Source organism: Capricornis sumatraensis, chromosome 4 (genome assembly GCF_032405125.1).
Source record: "Capricornis sumatraensis isolate serow.1 chromosome 4, serow.2, whole genome shotgun sequence".
Classification (NCBI taxonomy): domain Eukaryota; kingdom Metazoa; phylum Chordata; class Mammalia; order Artiodactyla; family Bovidae; genus Capricornis; species Capricornis sumatraensis.
In genome coordinates this window covers 149,303,179-149,312,218 of record NC_091072.1, presented here as the reverse complement: position 1 = coordinate 149,312,218, position 9,040 = coordinate 149,303,179, and positions in this window count along the sequence as shown.

Here is a 9,040-nt window from a genome sequence, read left to right as displayed (position 1 = left end):
CAAATGTCTGAAAATGAATCAGGAGCAGTTTCAGGCAGTGTGGAGTGGAGGGGCTGGCAGTGAACTGGGAGGTGTTTGCTGTCATTGTTCACTGAGGCCCATGTGGACATGTAGGAGTCAGGCCCCTGTCAGTTCTTCTTGCTCAGCGTCTTTATCATATTAGGTAATAAACCTTTGGTCCCCTGACCTCCGAGGGTTTGTCTGAGGATTTTAAAATGATGCACAAGAAAGAGCTTTGAAAAGCATGAAATATGGTACTTTAAAGGTTATTTCAAATATTTGATATTTTAAAGGTGGGTTTCCCAGGTGGCTCAGTGGTAAAGGTCTGTGCATCACCATAACTGCATCTTGCTTCTGGTCTTGCAAGAGACGTGGGTTCGAACCCTGGGTCATGAAGATCCCCTGGAGAAGGAAATGGCAACCCATTCCAGTATTCTTGCTGGGGAATTCTATGGTCTGAGGAGTCTGGCAGGCTATAGGCCATGAGGTTACAAAGAGTTGGGCACGACTGTATGACTAAACAACAACTTTAAAGGCGTTTTAAAGTTAAATTTTAAAACAATTCATTATCACATGTTGGATAATAATTGCCATCAGGAACCCACCTCCTTTCACTCTATCACTGAACACTGGCTGAAAACGGGCTCTTATTTTTTTCTTCCAAGGCTACAAATCATTGGTATGGTGTGGATGACGTTCGGTTGTCACTGGTGAGCTCCTGCGTGTGCAGGGGTTAGCAGTCCTCTGCTTGGTCTGCCCGTGCCCAGCTCCAGCTCGTTTTGTCTCTCCACCAACTCTCAGCATTTCTTCCTAAGTGTGCTACTGCTAGACTGAGGTGTGCCTTATCCCCTGAAAGGTCTATGCATCACCATAACTGTGTCTTGCCTCTGGTCTTGCCTCCCTTGTGATCTGCCCCCTTGCTTTCCCCTCTGCAGATCCTTCAAACATCATGGCTCCCACAAACTGCCCAGTGGCTGTCCGGATGGGCCCCTGTCTTTCTGACCCACTCTATAACACGTGAGATCTCACTGCTCACTTGACTGCCTTTGGAAGCTGTCCTTTTACACTCACAAACATCTTGCCTTGTCAACAAAGAAGATTATGTATGTATCAAAGGTGTGGAGAATGCAATTTTTGACTTTTCCACCATGAAATAACATGCGCCTAGTAAGTATGCACTGCTATAGAGAGTTAATTGATATGGAGAATAAAAGGGAAAAAAGTCCAAAGATTTTTTCTTATGAGAACAAGCAAAATTGTCTTGGAAATTCTGAATTCAGTTCTTCTATTCATCCCTATCTATCTCTAGGCTGGACAATTAAGCAGAGTATGTATTTGTGGCTTAGTAGAGTGTGGGAGTGGAGAAGGCAATGGCACCCCACTCCAGTTCTCTTGCCTGGAAAATCCCATGGACGGAGGAGCCTGGTAGGCTGCAGTCCATGGGGTCGCAAAGAGTCGGACACGACTGAGCGACTTCACTTTCCCTTTTCACTTTCACACATTGGAGAAGGAAGTGGCAACCCACTCCAGTGTTCTTGCCTGGAGAATCCCAGGGACGGGGAGCCTGGTGGGCTGCCGTCTATGGGGTTGCACAGAGTTGGACACGACTGAAGCGACTTAGCAGCAGCAGCAGCGTGGGAGTGAGATGTATGTCATGTCATCAGTGAGAGTCGCATGTCAGATGCTCCATAGTATGAAGTCAGAGCGAAGGCTTCTATGTGATCGGGATTAAACATAAGTATTTAGGGCTTCCCTGGCAGCTCTGTGGTAAAGAATCCTCCTGCCAATGCAGGAGGCCTGGATTCAGCCCTTGGCCTGGGAAGATGCCACATGCTGCAGAGCAACAAGCCGGTGTGTCCCAGGCACTGAGGCTGCGTGCCCTAGAGTCTGCGCTTTGCACCAAGAGAAGCTGCCACAGTGAGAAGCCTGAGAACCGCTGCTAGAGGGCAGCCCCCGGTCACCACCGCTGGAGAAGAGTGCAGGTAGTAACAGAGCCGACACAACCCCGCAGAAAGATGTGCGTGAGAAAATGTTCAAATATATACAAATATACACATGTAAACCGCAGTGGAGACCATTTGAGCTGCCACAGTGCAGGTCTATTAATGGTAGGAACAGTTATCTATCAAGTAGAAAAAGCCTGATGGCTCAGATGGTAAAGAATCTGCTTGCAAGGCAGGAGCCCCGGCTTCAGTCCCTGGGTCAGGAAGATTCCCTGGAGGAGGAAATGGTGACCCACTCCAGGATTCTTGCCTAGAAAATTCTGTCAACAGAGGGGCCTGGTGGGCTCCAGATCATGGAGTCACAGAGAGTCGGACACGACTGAGTGACTAACACACTTGGAAGCCTCAGATTCTAACTCAGTTTTGAATATTTGTGCAGGACACCGACACCTCATTTATGATCAGGTTATCTGTTTCTGACCCCGAAGTGACAGTTCAGGGTACTGTGGCTGAGAACGACCCCGGGGTGATGAATTACAGCACTTGGTGTCTGGGTTCTGACTACTGTTCTGATGCCAAGGACACGTATCTGAGTGGTGACTTGAAAGTTATTATACACACACACACACACACACACACACACACACACACACACGTGTGTATGTAGGTATATCGTGTCTGTTCATTTGCATTCTATAGCTATGACAGGAAGGACTTGGGTAGTTTTTAAGAGAATCCAACCCCCAAGTTTAAATTCAATTGTGAAGGAGAATCAGGCAGGAAACACACACTACACACACAGGTTGTAAACTCTGCCTGAAGACAATGAGGCCAGTGAACCCGCTTTACGAAGCCCAATAACTGCGAGATGAAAGCAATCCACGTTGAAGAGAAGCAGACATTACTCTGACACCGAGATTCAGATTTCTTCCAGAGACCTTCATAAAAGACAGTGTGTACCCTGGTGGACAGTGTCTTTCACAGAGTTCTGACGATAGTTACCACTGTGAATTATGGGGCTTTTTCTGATAATGTTCTTTGTTGCAAGCAAAAGGCATAAAAGCAATTATACAAGCGACCCAAACCATCCTGCCCTCACTGAATGCCTGGAATAACCCAAAGGTCAAAGCTCTAAGGCAGCATTGCCAAATAGGACTTTCTTTAGTTCTGCCCAATAGACCCTCTGCAATGCCCAGTATAGTGATCACCAGCCACTTGTGACTATTACTCACTTAACACGTGGATGGAGGGGCCTGAAAATTAACTCTCACTTTAATTCATTTAGATGTGAACAGGCACACGTGGCTAGTGGCTGTCATGCTAGGCCGTGCAGCTCCATTGTACATCTTGCCAACAGTCTTTCCTTAATATTATTTCTTGTGCCTGAGATACATTAAGCTACAGGGTTTGGTGAATACTTAGAGCAGGGAATATTTACAGAACATTTCTGGGTCTGTCGCAAAATGGAGAAAATTAGGTAGTAGAAGCCTCAAAACTCTATGCCTCTGGGTGATGTACTCAACACAGACTGTTTGGGTGATGTAAACACTTCCAGTATGTGTATTTTGGGTTAGAAATTATAATCTGTGTTCCAACACCCTAATCTATTTGTACCTTATAGACAAACCCATCATTTTAACAGCTTTTTTTAAAAAACAACAACAACACAACACTGCAAACCTCCTTTTCTATTCAACCTCTGGGATGCTGAAACTTTTTGGAGAAAAAATATCACACAAGCAGACACACTGGCATTTTTCCAGTTCTTGGTTTCTGATCTCAGCCGGGCCTTTGATGCTTTCTTGTGGTCCTTCTATAATTGCCCTTTCCATACCTACATTTTCCCCATCCTTATCTCTGATGGGGGGGGGGGGCAGGGAAACTTTCCCCAAATAACGTATTCGGGTGACAATGAGAGGTGATCAACATGACCCGGAGGTGACTGTTCTCCAGCATCCTGGGCCAGGTTTAGCCTGGGTTCTTCCAGGCCCAGTCACAAGGGATGAAGTGGTTCCTCCTCTCCATCCTGGAGGAAAGGCAGGACCCTGAAAGGAGGCAAAGAAGAAATGGGGTGATTAGGGGAGAAAGGACTTCTCGGTTTCCATCTGAGATGGAGTCTGGCTAGACTGGAAGGTGATTTGGGGGTAAACAAATAAGAAATACTCATCCCAGTCATTGGGCTTTGATTGTATTTATGATTGTTTATGAGAAATGGAGGGCTTCTCTGGTAGCTCAGTTGGTAAAGAATCCACCTACAATGCAGGAGACCCTGGTTTGATTCCTGAGTTGGGAAGATCCCCTGGAGAAGGGCATGGCTACCCACTCCAGTATTCATGGGCTTCCCTGGTGGCTCAGACAGTAAAGAATATGCCTGCAATGTGGGAGACCTGGGTTCGATCCTTGGGTTGGGACGATGCCTTGGAGAAGGGAATGGCAACCCTCTCCAGTATTCTTGCCTGGAGAATCCCATGGACAGAGAAGCCTGGTGCGATCCCATGGGGTCGCAAAGAGTTGAACACAACTGAGCAACTAACACTTTGAACTCCCCCTTTTTAGTTTAAGCCATTTGGAGTCAAGTGTCTACTTCAATAATCACAAAGACTTCTAACTGACACAAGCCCCTACATCTAAATTATTTATCCAAAAATTAGCCATGATAATTTACAAGTCTGTTTAAAATCCTTAAAAATAAATCCTTTAATAAGATTTAATGAGCAAGCTCAGCTCAAACTCACTTAACCATGAGAAAATCATTGAATTTTAAAACAAGAATTTCCATGATAGGAAGCTTCACAGCTGCTTGATTCAGCGGCTCACCAGGATCCAGGTTTTCCCCCTATTTGCTGTGACATCTTCAGTGTTGGCTTCATCATTCAGACTGGTAGCAAGATGCATATGCCGATGACTCATCAGACAAGAGAGGATGAGATGGTTAGATAGCATCACTGACTCAATGGACATGAATTTAAGCAAACTCTGGGAAATAGTGGATGACAGAGGAGCCTGGTGTGCTGCAGTCCATGGGATCACAAAGAGTCAGATGCAACGTAGTGACTGACCAGCAACAACAGCATCAGACATGATATCTGGAGGGTGGAGAAAAAGTCTGTGGCTCCTTCCTCCCACTGAGGGAACCTTTCCCTGAAGCCCTCCAGAAGGCTTCCCCTCCCATCTCTTGGGTTAGGGATGGGTCAGAGGCTGATTCCTGTTGAGATACCCTTGAGCAGTGGGTTTTCTCTCAGACTATGTACAAGGGGGTCCTGTTGGTGGCTTGGGGTGGGGAGCAGAAGAGAGGGTTGGAAGCTCAGGAGGAAACCAGCTTGGTCCACCATGGTGACCAGCTAGGGGCTTTTTGACCTAGCTCCTGGCAACTTCTCTGGCCTTATTTTTTGGTCACTCACCTTCCTATTCTCAATCCTCCAGGTCTACTGACCCAAGTTTTGTTTCTAGGTATGCTGTCAAATCCCTTGTACATCTAGAACCTTCAGGTAAAGCATGTTGCTGACTTTGGCCCAGAAGACACTGCTATAGCCACGTCTCCTATTCATCTTCCAGGAGTCATCTGATTTGTTACCTTGCCATTTCTCCTGGGAGTTCTTCTTGATCTCCCCATGCGGCTTTAGGCCACTCTTCTCTACTGAGTGTACCTCTGACTGTCCCATTAAAGCATATTTCATCTTGTATGGTAATTACCTGTTTATGTCTTTGTCTCCACAAAGATAATAGGACCTCACTGAGGGCCAGGAGTCCATCTTGTCTCTGATACATTACACAATGACTGAGGCCATCAATAGGTGCTCAATAGGGACTTTGTAAATGCTGAGTTTCTAAATGTTAAATCCTCTTCTCCAAGTTGTGAACCTGCCCAAATAGTCCTAGGAAGATGGGAAATTCCTCTGCTTATTCCTGCGACGAGATTCCTCCTTTCAAGGATAACTCAGAGTAGTTTGAAAAACCGTCACAGGGGCTTCCCTGGTGGTCTAGTGGTTGAGAATCTGCCTGTCAGTGCAGAGGTCGTGGCTTTGATCCCTGGTCTGGGAAGATCCCTCATGCTGAGGAGCCACCAGGCCCCATGAGTCACAAACACAGAGCCCGGGTTCTGCAGCTACTGAAGTCCAGGTGCTTACAATGGGGGAGGCCACTGCAATGAGAAGCCTGTGCATCACAGCAAAGAGCGACCCCTACTCACTGCATAGAGAGAGCCCGCTCCCAGCAACGAGCACTCAGCACAGCCCAAAATACATAACTCTATTTAAAAAAAAGAAGAGGAAAGAAACCATCACAGGTTAAGCTCTAGGAAAAAAAAACAAAAAACACTAACATTTCTAACCTTCTTCTGTCAGCTCAAGGTGTATCAATATGATTCCTTTGACAACAATTTTTAAAAAAACATTTATTGATTTCTTTATTTGACTGCACTGCATCTTAGTTACAGCATGTGGGATCTAGTTCCCTGACCAGGGATCGAACCCGGGCCCCCTGCATTGGGAGTGTGGAGTCTTCACCACTGAACCACCTGGGAAGTCCAAACAACAAGGTATTTTTTCAAATAAATTTAATTTTGGTATAACTTACACACAATAAAGTGTACTCATTTTAAGTGTACAGTTCTATGAGTTTTGACTTCCCTGGTGGCGCAGGTGGTAAAGCATCTGTCCGCAATGCGGGAGACCCGGGTTTGATTCCTGGGTCAGGAAGATGCCCTGGAGAAGGAAATGGCAACCCACTCCAGTACTCTTGCCTGGAAAAGCCCATGGAAGGAGGAGCAAGGTAGGCTACAGTCCATGAGGTCGCAAAGAGTCGGACACGACTGAGCGACTTCATTCATTCATTTATGTAACCACCACCAAAATCAAGATACAGAACTTTCCCTTCACCTAAAATTTCCCTCATATACCTTTGTTCCTTTGAGCTTCTCTGGTACCAGGAAACCACTGATCTGCGCTTGTTCATTCTAGAAGTTCATAGAGATAGAATGATAAAGAATTTGTTCTTTCCGTGAAGTGTCCATTCAAATCTTTGCTCTGTTTTCCATTATGTTGTCTTGTTAGTGAGTTGCAAGAGTTACTGACATGTCTGAATACAAGCCCTGTGTCCTGTCTTTACACTGTGAACATTTTCTACCCGCTTGCATTTTCATTTTTCTAACAGTGTCTTTTGAAGAGCAGACGTTTTTAATTTTTATGAAATTCAATGTCTCACATTTTTTAGCAGTTTATGTCTTCTTCTGAATTTTAAAGATTTATTCTGCATTTTGTTTTAGAAGTTAAATAGTTTAGCTTTCATATTTAGGTCTTCGATTCATTTTGAGTAGTTTTTAAACTACTGAAAAATCAAAAATGAGAAGTATTCATTCTAGTAGCTTTTTTTCATAGAAACTGTAAGTGTGAGATATGTGTGAAGGTTTATGGATATTCAGTTATTCCGTCTCCCTTTGTTGAGAACACTCTTTTCCGCATTTTAATTACCTTGTTGAAAATCAATTAATCATATAAATATGGATCTATTTCTAGACTCTCTGTCCTGTTCCAAGGATCTGTGTGTCTCTTTTTACACCAATATTGCACTGTCTTAGTGATTGCAGCTTTATCAGTTCAGTTCAGTTCAGTTCAGTCACTCAGTTGTGTCCGTTTGCGACCCCATGAATCGAAGCACGCCAGGCTTTCCTGTCCATCACCAACTCCCGGAGTTCACTCAGTCTCACGTCCATTGAGTCAGTGATGCCATCCAGCCATCTCATCCTCTGTCGTCCCCTTCTCCTCCTGCCTCCAATCCCTCCCAGCATCAGAGTCTTCCAATGAGTCAACTCTTCGCATGAGGTGGCCAAAGTACTGGAGTTTCATAGTAGGTCTTAAAATAAGGTAAAGTCCTACAACATAGTGCTCGCTGTTTTTATTTTGTTTTTTACTTTAAAAAAATATTATTATCATAGTTCTGTTTTAAACTTCTTTTATCCTAGGTCTCTGTGTTTTCATACGTTTTAGAATCAGCTTTATTTCAGAACCGATTTCTGTGCACAAGACTGCCGGCATTTTGATTGAAGTTATGTTTGGGGAGAATTGACATCATCATAATACTGAGTCTTCCTGTCCATGATCATGTTATCTCTTTCCATTTACTTCGGTCTTTTGGCATTTCTCTAGGCAGTGTCTTATCGTTTTCCAAGTATAGCTCTTATATGTAGCATTTTGTCACTTTAATATTTAAGCATTTTATGTTTTTTGATGTTGTAGGTGGTAGAGTGTACTGATTTTTATATATCCACCTTGTCTCCTTCAGCCTTTCTAAATTCACTTACTATTTCTAGCAGATTTTCTCGTAGAATCTGTAGGAGTTTTCCATGTACAGAATCACGTTGTCTATGAATACAAGCCATTTTGTTTCTTTCTTTCCATCTGTATGCCTCTTATCTCATTTTAGTGTTTTTGTCACCAACTAGGTGGCTCAGTGGTAAAGACTCCACCTGCCAAAGCCGGAGACGTGGGTTCAGTCCTTATCTGGACTCAGTTCAGTTCAGTTCAGTCGCTCAGTCGTGTCCGACTCTTTGCGACCCCATGAAGTTCAGCACGCCAGGACTCCTTGTCCATCACCAACTCATGATTCAAGCGAAGCCTGCACAGATTTCTGGTACGTTTTCATGGTGTTGCTCCTTCCTATTCAGTGCTTTGTCTCATAACTTGCAGCCACTTCAGCCTCACCAGACTCCAGCCTCTGTCTCTCCAACTCAGTGAGATTTCCAGGCTCTGCTTGGGTCCCTTCTCCCTGCATACTTCTGGAAAGTACCTCTAGGCAAAAAGCCAGCCTGTGACAGAGCTCACCTCATTTGTTTCCCTTTTATGATGGCTCAGTGGTAAAGAATCCGCCTGCAATGCCGGAGATTTGGGTTCGATCCCTGGGTTGAGAAGATCCCCTGGGGAAGGAAATAGCAACCCACTCCAGTATTCTTGCCTGGGAAATCCCATGGACAGAGGAGCCTGGCAACCCATAGTCCTCGGAGCTGGAATGAATTGGACACAACTGAGTACGAATTCATGCACTTGCGCATAAGACATCTCAGTTCTGCCCTGCCTCTTGCCCAGTGCTGCCTCACGTAGTTT